The sequence below is a fragment of the Lipotes vexillifer genome, unplaced genomic scaffold, assembly GCF_000442215.2.
Source record: "Lipotes vexillifer unplaced genomic scaffold, Lipotes_vexillifer_v1.1 scaffold1068, whole genome shotgun sequence".
NCBI lineage: Eukaryota > Metazoa > Chordata > Mammalia > Artiodactyla > Lipotidae > Lipotes > Lipotes vexillifer.
Window position 1 is genome coordinate 528,633 of NW_006789049.1, and position 15,924 is coordinate 544,556.

A 15,924-nucleotide genomic window follows, 5' to 3' on the forward strand; every position below is an offset into this window, starting at 1 on the left:
AAAGTTACCCAATAAAGTAATAATAATCTTATTATTATTACATAACACCAGAGTAGTGTAGCCCTTATCTGTGCCAAGCACTGTTTTAAATACTTTAACTGCACTAACTCATTTAATCCTTTTAGCAACCCAATGATACACTATGCTCTTCTTACCCTCGTTTTACAAAGAAGGAAATGGAGACTCGAGGTTAAATAACTCATCCTAGGAGTCACAGCTAGCAAGAGGCAGGTGGTCTGGGCTCTCAACCACCATGTGATATGGTGATACAACTTTAAGGGGAGGAGAGATGTTTGAGGGGAGCTAAACCTCATCTAGGATGGCAGGAAGTCAAAAGGTAATGACCCAAAGTGACCAATCAGATTCTGTGGCCGATGAGGCAGCTGTGCCCAGAGAGACTGAGAGATTCCTTGACGTTACCCAGTGAGTTAGGGGCAGAACTGGGACTAGATACTGGGTGCTCTGCTTTTATTGTATCTTCTCTCTCAAACACGGGGATGACAATTCCTTATCATGAAGAAGGTACTTAGATATAACTCCATGGGAAAATCATAAGAGGGAACCAAGAGGTCTGAGAACAGATCACAGTGGTTTACATGCTTTTCAATGTTCTTCTGTGTCAGTTCTGAAAAAGCAAACATGCAAGAGGCTCAAAACAGGGGAGAGCTTTAGGATGGAGCAGATGAAGTCATATGTTCTCCAAGCACAGAGGCCTAATTTGGATACATGTCAATTCCAGAGATCACTTTCAATTCTTCTTTTTTTTCTTTCTTTCATCTCTCTTTTATGTAGGGTGTTTTGAGCTTTAGCATCACATCCCACTCTGTTGCCTGTTTCCTTCAACTAACTTCTACTTTAGATTCTGTGCTTATCAGGAAGGCCCTGTAGTTCCAGACCCTTTGGTGTCCCCGCTTGGTAAAGCTGAGCTGTCTCCTCTGTGAGCTGTCCCTCAGTCCCCTCGCCCCACAGAAAGGGCCACTCTAGTGGGAACTCCACCTGCAGGGGTGGGCAACATTCTCCCTCTTCCCCTCTCTTGTATTTTTTTGGGATCTTAGTTCCCCACCAGGAAGCGCAGAGTCTTAACCACTGGACGGCCGGGGAAGTCCCCCCGCTCCTGTTCTTAGATATACTCTCTCTCCCTTACATACCCGCATCTGCACCTACACGTGCAGGCACACACATGTTTGCACAAGGACAAACACACTCATCATCTTAGTAACGTAACATTTATGCCTCAGAGCAGTGCTAAGACTTTAAACAGACTATCTCATTGAATCCTGCCAGCCACCCTATAAGGTAGGTGCTACAACTTTCCTGGAGTCACAGAGGCTGTGATCTGAACCCAGGTTGGTCTAATCCCGGGACCTGTGTTCCTTACCATTATTGCTTCCCATGTTATAAAGTCATGTATATGTCATAAGTATACCCGTCTATGTTTACCTAAGTTTATGTAAGGATACACATGCAACATTATGTATGCATCCTTTAACTACAAACGAGCCCAAGCTCCTTTCACTCTCGCTCTCTGTAACCTACCCAGTCTCATGGCCCCTCCCTGCCGCTGTGTGGCCAGTGATCTCAAAAAGCTTCAAATCCTCCCATCCCAGAGAAAACACAAAAAACCAACTCCGTCCCAGGAAGGCAGGATAGATCCAGTGCTACCATATTTGACAGTTGAACATTCATCGGAGTAGAATGGTGATGGTAGAATTTTAGACACTAGCAGAGGGCATAGAAAGTTTACACTGAATAGGAGTGGTGTTTCAGCACCTTTTGAGTCACATCCTATAGGTGGTCCCTACCACCACCCACATATGAGGTTAGTCTCAGTGGAAACTTGAGAAATTTTCTTTTGAAGCTTCTGAAGAAGGGGGAGAGTTTTCAGTGGGGATTTCATTGTGGCTTACCCAAATGCAAACCTGGCGTCGAGTCAGACCAAGTAGTCCTCAAAAACACAGAAAAAGTGAACTACGCAGGCCTTCCCAGACTCCAGGCTCGGGCCACCAGCCCACTGCTCCCACCTCATCAACACTCCTCTTTGTTTTTGTACAGTTACATAGCGATTACAGACGGTGCTCTTCTTAAATACCTGTGTGCTATTTATGAGCTTCTGCTGCTTATATTTACAAGCATCTCTTGATTTATGTAAAACAAAACAAAACAAAAACCCAAATCTGATTATAATTGTTCCCCTGTTCAAGATCCTTCGGTAGATGCCCATTGACCTTAGGATAAAATCCAAATCCTTTTTCTGACCTATCAGGCCGGACGTGATCCGGCTCTTGCTAAGCCACCAACTTACCCCCGCCTCTCCCCGTCACTCACACACTCCAGTGGGCCCTGGCTTTTTCTTTTTACTCAGGACAGTTTCAGTTTTTCTGCCAAGGGATATTTGTTCACCTTCTGCCTGCAACACGCTTTCTAGTTATTCTCCCCCACTTTACTTTCTTCACCTCCTCCTCTGCACGTTTTAGCTTAAATGCCACTTCCTCGGGGAAGCCTTCCTTGATTCTCATGACTAGAAAGTTTATCATCCTACGCTTCATGATAGTTATCACAATTGTAATTCACTAATTGTTATAATAATTTACTAAATGCCTGATTCCCCCAAATAGACTGCAAGTTCCAAGAGAGCAAAGCACTTATGATAGACAAACTACCGGATCCCTCGTACTTAACATAGTCACCGGCGTGTGGTTGATGCTTAATAAATGTTTGTTGAATGGGTTTATGAATGAATGAATGAGTGAATGAATGAATGGTGTTCTTAAAAAACTGTGTCTGGGCAGATGTACATCATACTGCTGATAATGGTTTTATATTGGGGACCTCTTGGATGCCACTTGGATGTTCTCAGCCTCACCTCTAATGCTAAGAAGTTTCACCAGATTCAGGTGAATGCTACCTGGCGCTGTCGGGACCCTGCCATGCACCTCTTGCTTCCTGCCGTCAGCTTCTCTGACGTTGCAATAGGGACACCCGTGGGAACTTGCTCTCCAGTCACAAGTGCATGATCCAAAACTGTGGACCACCTTTCACTAATGGGGAATCTATGGATAAATGCTTCCTCCGTTCAGCCTTTGGAGTGGGCAGTCCTGAGATTTCATAAGTCTCTTCAGAAGGTTCTGTGGGACGAGTTCCACTCATCGTTGGGTGGCTAATACAATAATGCGTCCTTATGTTATCTCTCCCTCATTCCCTGTAACTCTCTTTCATCCCTAACCCTTGCCCCCAAATAAATTACCTCAGGCCAGCAAGCCTTTGTCTCAGGCTAAGATAGTTTTTTTCATTTTTTTTGTTTTGGGAGCACCACATGGCTTGTGGGATCTCAGTTCCCTGACCAGGGATTGAACCCAGGCCCTTGGCAGTGAGCACAGAGTCCTAACCACTGGACTGCCAGGGAAGTCCCTCAAATTTAAAATTAAATCACAAAATAGGTATGCAGACAATTTTTTTTAACATCTTTATTGGAGTATAATTGCTTTACAATGGTGTGTTAGTTTCTGCTTTATAACAAAGTGAATCAGCTATACATACACACATTTCCCCATATCTCCTCCTTCTTGCGTCTCCCTCCCACCCTCCCTATGCTATCCCTCTAGGTGGTCACAAAGCATGGAGCTGATCTCATGTGCTATGCAGCTACTTGCCACTAGCTATCTATTTTACATTTGATAGTGTATATGTATGTAAATTCCACTCTCTCACGTTCTCCCAGCTTACCCTTCCCCCTCACTGTGTCCTGAAGTCCATTCTCTACGTTTGAGTCTTTTTTTTTTTTTTTGGCGGTACTCGGGCCTCTCGCTGTTGAGACCTCTCCTGTTGCGGAGCACAGGCTCCGGATGCGCAGGCTCAGCGGCCGCCATTGGCTCACGGGCCCAGCCGCTCCGCGGCATGTGGGATCTTCCCGGACCGGGGCACGAACCCGTGTCCCCCGCATCGGCAGGCGGACTCTCAACCACTGCGCCACCAGGGAAGCCCTAAGTCTGCGTCTTTATTCCTGTCCTGCCCCTAGGTTCTTCATGACCAATTTTTTTTTTTTTTGATTCCATATATATGTGTTAGCATATGGTATTTGTTTTACTCTTTTTTTTTTTTTTTACATCTTTATTGGAGTATAATTGCTTTGCAATGGTGTGTTAGTTTCTGCTTTATAACAAAGTGAATCAGTTATACATATACATATGCTCCTATATCTCTTCCCTCTTACATCTCCCTCCCTCCCACCCTCCCTAACCCACCCCTCTAGGTGATCACAAAGCACTGAGCTGATCTCCCTGTGCTATGCGGCTGCTTCCCACTAGCTATCTATTTTACGTTTGGTAGTGTACATATGTCCATGCCACTCTCTCACTTTGTCACAGCTTCCCCTTCCCCTTCCCCATATCCTCAAGTCCATTCTCTAGTAGGTCTGTGTCTTTATTCCTGTCTTACCCCTAGGTTCTTCATGACATTTTTTTTTCTTAAATTCCTTATATATGTGTTAGCATATGGTATTTGTCTTTCTCTTTCTGACTTACTTCACTCTGTATGACAGACTCTAGGTCCATCCACCTCATTACAAGTAGCTCAATTTCGTTTCCTTTTATGGCTGAGTAACATTCCATTTTATATATGTGCCACATCTTCTTTATCCATTCATCTGTCAATTGACACTTAGGTTTCTTCCATGTCCTGGCTATTGTAAATAGAGCTGAAATGAACATTGTGGTACATGACTCTTTTTGAATTATGGTTTGCTCAGGGTATATGCCCTGTAGTGGGATTTCTGGGTCGTATGGTAGTTCTATTTTTAGTATTCTAAGGAAGCTCCATACTGTTCTCCATAGTGGTTGTATCAATTTACATTCCCACCAACAGTGCAAGAGTGTTCCCTTTTCTCCACACCCTCTCCAGCATTTATTGTTTGTAGATTTTTTCATGATGCCCATTCTGACTGGTGTGAGGTGATACCTCATTGTAGTTTTGATTTGCATTTCTCTAATGATTAGTGGTGTTGAGCATTCTTTCATGTGTTTGTTGGCAATCTGTATATCTTCTTTGGAGAAATGTCTATTTAGGTCTTCTGCCCATTTTTGGATTGGGTTGTTTGTTTTGTTGATATTGAGCTGCATGAGCTGCTTGTAAATTTTGGAGATTAATCCTTTGTCAGTTACTTCATTTGCAAATATTTTCTCCCATTCTGAGGGTTGTCTTTTCATCTTGTTTATGGGTTCCTTTGCTGTGAAAAAGCTTTTAAGTTTCATTAGGTCCATTTGTTTATTTTTGTGTTTATTTCCATTTCTCTGGGAGGTGTGTCAAAAAGGATCTTGCTGTGATTTATGTCATAGAGTGTTCTGCCTATGTTTTCCTCTAAGAGTTTGATAGTGTCTGGCCTTACATTTAGGTCTTTAATCCATTTTGAGTTTATTTTTGTGTATAGTGCTAGGGAGTGTTCTAATTTCATTCTTTTACATGTAGCTGTCCAGTTTTCCCAGCACCACTTCTTGAAGAGGCTGTCTTTTCTCCATTTTTACTCTTGCCTCCTTTATCCAAAAATAAGGTGACCATATGTATGTGGGTTTATCTCTGGGTTTTGTATCCTGTTCCATTGATCTATATTTCTGTTTTTGTGCCAGTACCATGCTATCTTGATTACTGTCGCTTTGTAGTATAGTCTGAAGTCAGGGAGCCTGATTCCTCCAGCTCCATTTTTCTTTCTCAAGATTGCTTTGGCTATTCAGGGTGTTTTGTATTTCCATACAAATTGTGAAGTTTTTTGTTTTAGTTCTGTGAAAAATGCCGTTGGTAGTTTGATAGGGATTGCATCGAATCTGTAGATTGCTTTGGGTAATATATTCATTTTCACAAAGTTGATTCTTCCCATCTAAGAACATGGTATATCTCTAATCTGTTGGTATCATCTTTCATTTCTTTCATCAATGTCTTATAGTTTTCTGCATACAGGTCTTTTGTCTCCTTAAGTAGGTTTAATCCTAGGTGTTTTATTCTTTTTGTTTCAGTGGTAAATGGGAGTGTTTCCTTAATATCTCTTTCAGATTTTTCATCATTAGTGTATAGGAATGCAAGAGATTTCTGTGAATTAATTTTGTATCCTGCAACTTTACCAGATTCATTGATTAGCTCTAGTAGTTTTCTGGTAGCATCTTTAGGATTCTCTGTGTATAGTATCCTGTCATCTGCAAACAGTAACAGCTTTACTTCTTCTTTTCTGATATAGATTCTTTTTATTTCTTTTTCTTCTCTCATTTCTGTGGCTAAAACTTCCAAAACTATGTTGAATAATAGTGGTGAGAGTGGGCAACCTTATCTTCTTCCTGATTTTAGTGGAAATGTTTTCAGTTTTTCAGCATTGAGGATGATGTTGGCTGTGGGTTTGTCATGTATGGCCATTATTATGTTGAGGAAAATTCCCTCTATGCCTACTTTCTGGAGGGTTTTTATCATAAATGGATGTTGAATTTTCTTGAAAGCTTTCTCTGCATCTATTGAGATGATGATATGGTTTTTCTCCTTCAATTTGTTAATTTGGTTTATCACATTGATTGATTTGCGTATATTGAAGAATACTTGCATTCCTGGGATAAAGCCCCCTTGATCATGCTGTATGATCCTTTTAATGTGCTGTTGGATTCTGTTTACTAGTTTTTTTTTGAGGATTTTTGCATCTATATTCATCACTGATATTGGCCTATAGTTTTCTTTCTTTGTGACATCTTTGTCTGGTTGTGGTATCAGGGTGATGGTGGCCTCATAGAATGAGTTTGGGAGTGTTCCTTCCTCTTCTATATTTTGGAAGAGTTTGAGAAGAATAGGTGTTAGCTCCTCTCTAAACGTTTGATAGAATTCGCCTGTGAAGCCATCTGGTCCTGGGCTTTTGTTTGTTGGAAGATTTTTAATCACAGTCTCAATTTCAGTGCTTATGATTGGTCTGTTCATATTTTCTACTTCTTCCTGGTTCACTCTCGGAAGGTTGTACTTTTCTAAGAATTTGTCCATTTCTTCCAGGTTGTCCATTTTATTGGCATATAGTTGCTTGTAGTAATTTCTCACAGTCCTTTGTGTTTCTGCAGTGTCAGTTGTTACTTCTCCTTTTTCGTTTCTAATTTTATTGATTTGAGTCTTCTCCCTTTTTTCCTTGATGAGTCTGGCTAATGGTTTATCAATTTTGTTTATCTACTCAAAGAACCAGATTTCAGTTTTATTGATCTTTGCTTTTGTTCCTTTCGTTTCTTTTTCATTTATTTCTGATCTGATATTTTTGATTTCTTTCCTTCTGCTAACTTTGGGGTGTTTTTGTTCTTCTTTCTCTAATTGCTTTGGGTGTCAGGTTAGGTTGTTTATTTGAGATGTTTCTTGTTTCTTGAGGTAGGACTGTATTACTATAAACTTCCCTCTTAGAACTGCTTTTGCTGCATCCCATAGGTTTTGGTTAATCGTCTTTTCACTGTCATTTGTTTCTAGGTATTTTTGAGTTCCTCTTTGATTTCTTCAGTGATCTCTTGGTTATTTAGTAGTGTATTATTTAGCCTCCATGTGTTTGTATTTTTTAAAGATTTTTTCCTGTAACTGATATCTAGTCTCATAGCGTTGTGGTCGGAAAAGATACTTGATAGGATTTCAGTTTTCTTAAATTTATTGATGCTTGATTTGTGACCCAAGATATGATCTATCCTGGAGAATATTCCATGAGAATTTGAGAAAAAAGTGTATTCTGTTGTTTTTGGATGGAATGTCCTATAAATATCAATTCAGTCCATCTTGTTTAATGTATCATTTAAAGCTTGTTTCCTTATTTATTTTCATTTTGGATGATCTGTCCATTGGTGAAAGTGGGCTGTTATAGTCCCCTACTATGATTGTGTTACTGTCGGTTTCCCCTTTTATGGCTGTTACCATTTGCCTTATGTGTTGAGGTGCTCCCATGTTGGGTGCATAAATATTTACAATTTTTATATATTCTTCTTGGATTGATCCCTTGATCATTCGTTATGTAGTGTCTTTCTTTCTCTTGTAATAGTCTTTATTATAAAGTCTCTTTGGTATGATGCGAGAATTGCTACTCTAGCTTTCTTTTGATTTCCATTTGCGTGGAATATCTTTTTCCATCCCCTTATTTTCAGTCAGTATGTATCCTTAGTTCTGAAGTGGGTCTCTTGTAGACAGCATATATACAGGTCTTGTTTTTGTATCCATTCAGCCAGTCTATGTCTTTTGGTTGGAGCACTTAATCCATTTGCATTTAAGGTAATTATCCATATGTATGTTCCTATTACCATTTTCTTAATTGTTTTGGGTTTGTTATGGTAGGTCTTTTCCTTCTCTTCTGTCTCCTGCCTAGAGAAGTTCCTTTAGCATTTGTTGTAAAGCGGGTTTGGTGGTGCTGAATTCTCTTAGCTTTTGCTTGTCTGTAAAGGTTTAATTTCTCTGTTGGACCTGAATGAGATCCTTGCTGGGTAGAGTAATCTCAGTTGCAGGTTTTTCCCTTTCATCACTTTAAATATGTCCTCCACTCCCTTCTGTGTTGCAGAGTTTCTGCTGAAAAATCAGCTGTTAACCTTATGGGGTTTCCCTTGTATATTATTTGTTGCTTTTCCCTTGCTGCTTTTAATATTTTTTCTTTGTATTTAATTTTTGATAGTTTGATAATATGTGTGTTGGTGTGTTTCTCCTTGGATTTATCCTGTATGGGACTCTGTGTGCTTCGTGGACTTGATTGACTATTTCCTTTCCCATATTAGAGAAGTTTTTGACTACATTCTCTTCAACTATTTTCTCAGTCCCTTTCTTTTTCTCTTCTTCTTCTGGAACCCCTATAATTCAAATGTTGGTGCGTTTAATGTTGTCCCAGAGGTCTCTGACACTGTCCTCAGTTCTTTTCATTCTTTTTTCTTTATTCTGCTCTGCAGTAGTTATTTCCACTATTTTATCTTCCAGGTCACTTATCTGTTCTTCTGGCTCAGTGATTCTGCTCTTGATCCTATCTAGAGTATTTTTTATTTCGTTTATTGGGGTGTTCGTCATTGCTTGTTTCATCTTTAGTTCTTCTAGGTCCTTGTTAAATGTTTCTTGCATTTTCTCTATTCTATTTCTGAGATTTTGGATCATCTTTACTATCATTATTCTGAATTCTTTTTCAGGTAGACTGCCTATTTCCTCTTCATTCGTTAGGTCTGGTGGGTTTTTATCTTGCTCCTTCATCTGCTGTTTGTTTTTCTGTCTTCTCATTTTGCTTATCTTACTGTATTTGGGGTCTCCTTTTTGCAGGCTGCAGGTTCGTAGTTCCCCTTGTTTTTGGTGTCTGTCCCCAGTGGCTAAAGTTGGTTCAGTGGGTTGTGTAGGCTTCCTGGTGGAGGGGACTGGTGCCTGTGTTCTGGTGGATGAGGCTGGATGTTGTCTTTCTGGTGGGCAGGACCGGTGCGTTTTGGAGTGTCTGTGACCTTATTATGATTTTAGGCAGCCTCTCTGCTAATGGGTGGGGTTGTGTTCCTGTCTTGCTAGTTGTTTGGCATAGGGTGTCCAGCACTGTAGCTTGCCGGTCGTTGAGTGGAGCTGGGTCTTTGCATTGAGATGGAGATCTCTGGGAGAGCTTTCGCCATTTAATATTATGTGGGGCCAGGAGGTCTCCAGTGGACCAATATCCTGAACTCGGTTCTCCCACCTTAGAGGCACAGGCCTGACAGCCAGCTGGAGCACCAAGACCCTGTCAGCCACATGGCTCAGAATAAAAGGGAGAAAAAAATAAAGAAAGAAAGAAACATAAAATAAAATAAATTTTTTAAAATAAAAAGTTAACAATTATTAAAAATTAAAAAAATTAAAAAGTAATTAAAGAAAGAAAGAAGAGAGCAACCAAACCAAAAAACGCATCCACCAATGATAACAAGTTCTAAACACTATACTAAAAAACAATCCAAAAAACAGACAGACAGAACGTTAGGACAAATGGTAAAAGCAAAGCTATAGAGACAAAATCACAGAAGGAAGTATACACATACACACTCACAAAAAGAGCAAAAGGAAAAAAATATATATATAAAAGGAAGAGAGCAACCAAATCAATAAACAAATCTACCAATGATAATAAACTCTGAATACTAAACTAAGATAAACATAAAACCAGAAACAAATTAGATGCAGAAAGCAAACCCCAAGTCTACAGTTGCTCCCAAAGTTCACCACCTCAATTTTGGGATGATTTGTTGTCTATTCAGGTATTCCAGAGATGCAGAGTGCATCAAATTGATCATGGAGGTTTAATCAGCTGCTCCTGAGGCTGCTGGGAGAGATTCCCCTTTCTATTCTTTGTTCGCACAGCTCCTGGGTTTCAGCTTTGGATTTGGCCCCGATCACAGAAGGAAGTATACACATACACACTCACAAAAAGAGCAAAAGGAAAAAAATATATATATAAAAGGAAGAGAGCAACCAAATCAATAAACAAATCTACCAATGATAATAAACTCTGAATACTAAACTAAGATAAACATAAAACCAGAAACAAATTAGATGCCGAAAGCAAACCCCAAGTCTACAGTTGCTCCCAACGTCCACTGCCTCAATTTTGGAATGATTCGTTGTCTATCCAGGTATCCCACAGATTCAGGGTACATCAAGTTGATTGTGGAGATTTAATCCGCTGCTCCTGAGGCTTCTGGGAGAGATTTCCCTTTCTCTTCTTTGTTCGCACAGCTCCTCGGGTTCAGCTTTGGAGTTGGCCCTGCCTCTGCATGTAGGTCACCCTCTGGCATCTGTTCTTTGCCCAGACAGGACGGGGTTAAAGGAGTGGCTGATTAGGGGGCTCTGGCTCACCCAGGCTGCGGGGAGGGAGGGGTACAGAATGCGGGGCCAGCCTGAGGGGGCAGAGGCCAGTGTGACATTGCAACAGCCTGAGGCACGCCGTGTGTTCTCCCGGGGAAGTTGTCCCTGGATCGTGGGACCCTGGCAGTGGTGGGCTGCACAGGCTCCTGGGAGGTGAGGTGTGAATAGTGACCTGTGCTTGCACACAGGCTTCTTGGTGGCTGCAGCAGCAGCCTTAGCGTTTCATGCCCATCTCTGGTGTCTGTACTTATAGCCGTGGCTCATGCCCGTCTCTGGAGCTCATTTAGGCGGTGCTCTGAATCCCCTCTCCTTGTGCATCCCGAAACAATGGTCTCTTGCCTCTTAGGCAGGTCCAGACTTTTTCCCAGACTCCCTCCCAGCTAGCTGTGGTGCACTAGCCCCCTTCAGCCTGTGTTCACGCAACCAACCCCTGTTGTCTTCCTGGGATATGCCCTCTGAAGCCGGAGCCTCAGCTCCCAGCCCCCACCCATCCCAGCGGGTGAGCAGACAAGCCTCTCGGGCTGGAGAGTCCTGGTTTGCACTGATCCTCTGTGTGGGAATCTCTCTGCTTTGCCCTCCGCAACCCTGTTGCTGCGCTCTCCTCTGTGGCTCCGAAAGTTCACCCTCGCCACACCCTGTCTCCGCCAGTGAAGGGGCTTCCTAGCGTGTGGAAAGTTTCCCTCCTTCACGGCTCCCTCCCAGAGGTGCAGGTCCTGTCCCTATCCTTTTGTCTCTGTTTTTTCTTTTTCCTTTGGCCCTACCCAGGTATGTGGGGAGTTTCTTGCCTTTTGGGAGGTCTGAGGTCTTCTGCCAGCGTTCAGTAGGTGTTCTGTAGGAGTTGTTCTACATGTTGATGTATTTCTGATGTTTTTGTGGGGAGGAGGGTAATCTCCACGTCTTACTCCCTTGCCATCTTGAAGGTCTCTCCCGCAGACAATTTTTGTCAATGAAATTTACTTACTTATTTGAGTCATAACATTAGAAGTGTGCTGTTTTCATTTGCCCTGCTCTTAACACTTTGGTGGTCTCAGGAGCTTTGCCATAAGCTTAATCATTCATAACCCAATCCATAAGTCCATCAAAGGAGTTCAGGTCACTGGAAATCTAAGACATTATAACTGAAAGGTCATGAAGACTCTCTCGACTGTCACTGGGCTCTTGTTGGCAGAGCCCATGCTTTGTAATTCTTTGCTCTCTGTCCTTAGTACCTAGTATAAATTTGGATATAGGTTTTAAATATTTAAATCGAGCTATATTATCTGTTTCCATGATGCTGAATTTGCCTCTGTGATTTGGTTTTCTCATGATATTGGGAAACCTTTGGAACTATTCAAGGAGAGGAATGATTGGAGAAAAGTGGGCATATTTCCAATAGTGGAGATGTGTAGGAAAGTAGAACAGCAGGTGTTGAATGGCTATTAGACCTTCTGTCTTTCTCTGAAAGATGCAGGCCCATAATGAAGTTAACTGTGAGATTTCCTTTCTAATCAGGAGTATGTCTGTCTAATCAGGTCAGGAATGTACTTTAGGGAATTCCTATGCAAGCACCAGACCTGCAGTGACCCAAAGTCCTGGCAAGGATAAAGAGTCATCCCAAATTTTCTAGAGATGACTAATGGTCTTTAAGTTTAATGAGAAACAGTATGAACCAGCAGTCACCTGGTCTGAATCCTAGCCCTGCCAGGTCCTCTGTCCCTTGGATTCCTCATGTTTAAAATGAAGTTATTAATGAAATCTATCTCATTGGGTTGTTCTGGGGAGTCTATGAAACGATGCATCCAATAAGTGCTTAATAGATGTAGGATTCTGTTCATCTATTTCGTTTTTGTAAGCAAATCCCAGAAGAGAACCAGAAGCCAGGTGGTTCTCACTCTCACCCAAACTCAACCCCAAGGAAGAATATGCTGGGCCATTTGGCTGGTCAGTTCTTTTTTTTTTTTGCGGTACGCGGGCCTCTCACTGTTGTGGCCTCTCCCATTGCAGAGCACAGACTCTGGACTGGCCCAGCCGCTCCGGGGCATGTGGGATCTTCCTGGACCGGGGCACGAACCCGTGTCCCCTGCATCGGCAGGCGGACTCTTAACCACTGTGCCACCAGGGAAGTCCTGGTCAGTTCTTTATTGACCAAAATGATCTAACACAATGTATCACTAAGCTCAGCTATTTGCATTCCATCTTTTTGCTTTTTTTTTTTTAATTTTTTAAAATCAAATCACTTTTTTGTTAAAATAAATTTATTTTAAAAGGAAACTTAAAAAATACTCCTGTAAATGGAAAACCAGTTTCATCTGCTGCAATTTGAAAGCAAAAGTACATTTCGTTAAAACAGTAAAATGCCATTGAATTCCAATTAAATGCTGTTGCCTGCCTACGTCTGAACTTGAGGCCTAAGCAATTTGTTAAAAAGGGAGAATTAGTAAGTGTTATAGAGGCATTGAAGAGTGGCCCTAAACTGAGGCTTTCTCCTTGATGTCATCAAAGGAGTGAAGGAGAAATGAATCACTTTCTCACTGTGTGATTCACTGTTACTTGCTTTGTGTTGGGGTACCCTCAGCTTTGGAAAACTTTGTTCCAGTGTATTATAAAGGAACTGGAATGATGCAAAGAACCAAAAGGAGGGCAGAATCCTACACATTTTCTGTGTCATAAGTGTTGGTTCAACCACCTCTGCATCTGGTGAAAGTCTTACTTGCATGTTTTCCTCTTAATTTTTAATAAAAGACAGTAGTCTACTAAACATAGCTGTAGTCTTTCCTCTACATAGGATTTGAAGGGAGTGCTAAAGACAGCTGTGTGAGAGGAGAAAGTAGGAAAGTGAGAGTGCATCTTACCATTCTATTAATATTAAAAAAATTATTCAGCTGGTTAAATCCAAGTACAGTCTGTAGTCTAGTTATTGTATTATGCCAATGTCCTAGTTTTTATACTGTATTATTATTAGATATGATGTTATCATTGAGGGAAGACTGGTGAAGGGTGCAAGGGATTTCTTTGTACCACTTCCATGCTTGCAACATCTTGTGAGTCTATAATTATTTCAAAAGGAACAAAAACAAAAAACAAAGAAAAGAAGCCAGTAAAAAAATTAGCCAAAGTCTTACAAATATGTCTTTTTTGACCCTGAAATACCACTTCTAGACATGTATACTAATGCAACTGGTATATACCCCAGTATGTTCCTCATATAATTATTTATGGTATTTGAAACATCCTTAATGTCCAATAATAAGGGAATGGGTAAATGGGTAAATAAATGGTGGCGTAGATAGATAGATATTACAACTATTGAAAATTATAGTGGAGATGTATATTTAATGACATGAAGGACATGCACAATTAAGTAAATATAGAAACTTACAAGCCATATGAGCCCAGGTTATTTAAGAATGATATGTAGATATATATTATTGAGACTAGAAAAATGTATGCCCAAATGTCAGTGACAGTTATTTCTGGCCACTGGACTTATCAATTGATTTAAATTTTTTTTATTTTGCTCATGTGTATTTGTAGTTTTTCTACAATGAACATATGTTACTAGTGCAATAAATTTTTCAAAGATAATAAAACTAGCTTAAATCATTATAGATTTACTAAAACATTTACAACAGACAGAGTTAAATCCTGTAACACTAATAATCTATGCATTACAATTGGTAAGATAGCCATTGTAAAGAAAAATAAGTCACAAAGCTCCGAAATTGCTGTATGTAGATGTTAATCCACAACAGATACTGTGCCTTACAAAAGAAAAGGGCTGTGGTCAGTTACTTCACTCATAACCAGTCTTTCTCCTTTTCCTTTACTGTTTCTTTTCTGATGAAATCAGTAAATGTTTTGATTCAAAACCACGAGCAGGATGCACCCTTAATACTTATTAAACTCAGGGCAAGTCTGTGCAAGAGCTGACTATTTGCCTAGGCTATTAAGTAACCACGATCTAGTACTTTTGATCACAGTTGGGAAAGTTGCAAAACTTAGTAATTCCTTACTTGCCCCGATTAGTCCTATGTGCCTTTCTTCATAGGTAGGTCTTCTAGGATAATATGAAAATACATGGTAAACAAATATCTTCCTCTTTTTAAAAAAATGTATTATTTATTTGGTTGCGCTGGGTCTTAGTTGTGGCAGGCAGGCTCCTTAGTTGTGGCATGTGAACTCTTAGTTGTGATATGCACGTAGGATCTAGTTCCCTGACCAGGGATTGAGCCTGGGCCCGCTGAATTGGGAGCACAGAGTCTTAATCAGTGTGCCACCAGGGAAGTCCCCTATCTTCCTCTTTTTTAAAAGAGAGAATTAGAATTATTTTTCTGTAACTGACTGTAAATATTTGCCAAATCAATTAGACATCTTTTGGGGCCCTGTGATGGTGCTGATTATATATTAATTATATAAAATATGACCTACTCACTTGTCCCTGTAAATCGTTTCTCTTCCAAATAATCCCTGTTCCTTGGTGCAGGAACCATGTTTGTGTTGTTCATTTGTGCCTGAGACAAATAAGTGCTTAATAAATATTTGCTGAGGGGTGAGGATGACTCATTTGTGTTTGGAATTCTTACTGCAATTCTAGGGAGAAAGCCTGGGACTTGGCATCAGCAGACATGTTTTAGAAACTCACCTCTGCCACTGACAGCTCTGTGACCCCAGGTGTTCAATAGCTCTAAGCCCCAACCGCACAAGTGCTATCAGTAACATGTAATTCTTAGGCATGGCATAAGGAATAAACCTCCTAATATGCATTGGTAGCATTAGAACAGTATCTGGTACAGAGTAGTTGCTTGAAAGATATTAGTTGACAATACCTGAATTCCTCCTTTTGTCCTAGCTGTAACTGGCCTCTTTCTGCCATTGTTTCTGACTTACTATAGTGGTTAAGAGTATAAGCTCTGAAGTCAGAAGGCCTATGCCATCTTTTTTTTTTTAATTTTTATAAGAGAATAGTTGCTTTACAATGTTGTGTTAGTTTCTGCTATACAGCAAAGTGAATCAGCTATATGTATACATATATCCCCTCTTTTTTGGATTTTCTTCCCATTTAGGTCACCACAGATCATTGAGTAGAGTCCCCTGTGCTATACAGTAGGTTCTCATTAGTTATCT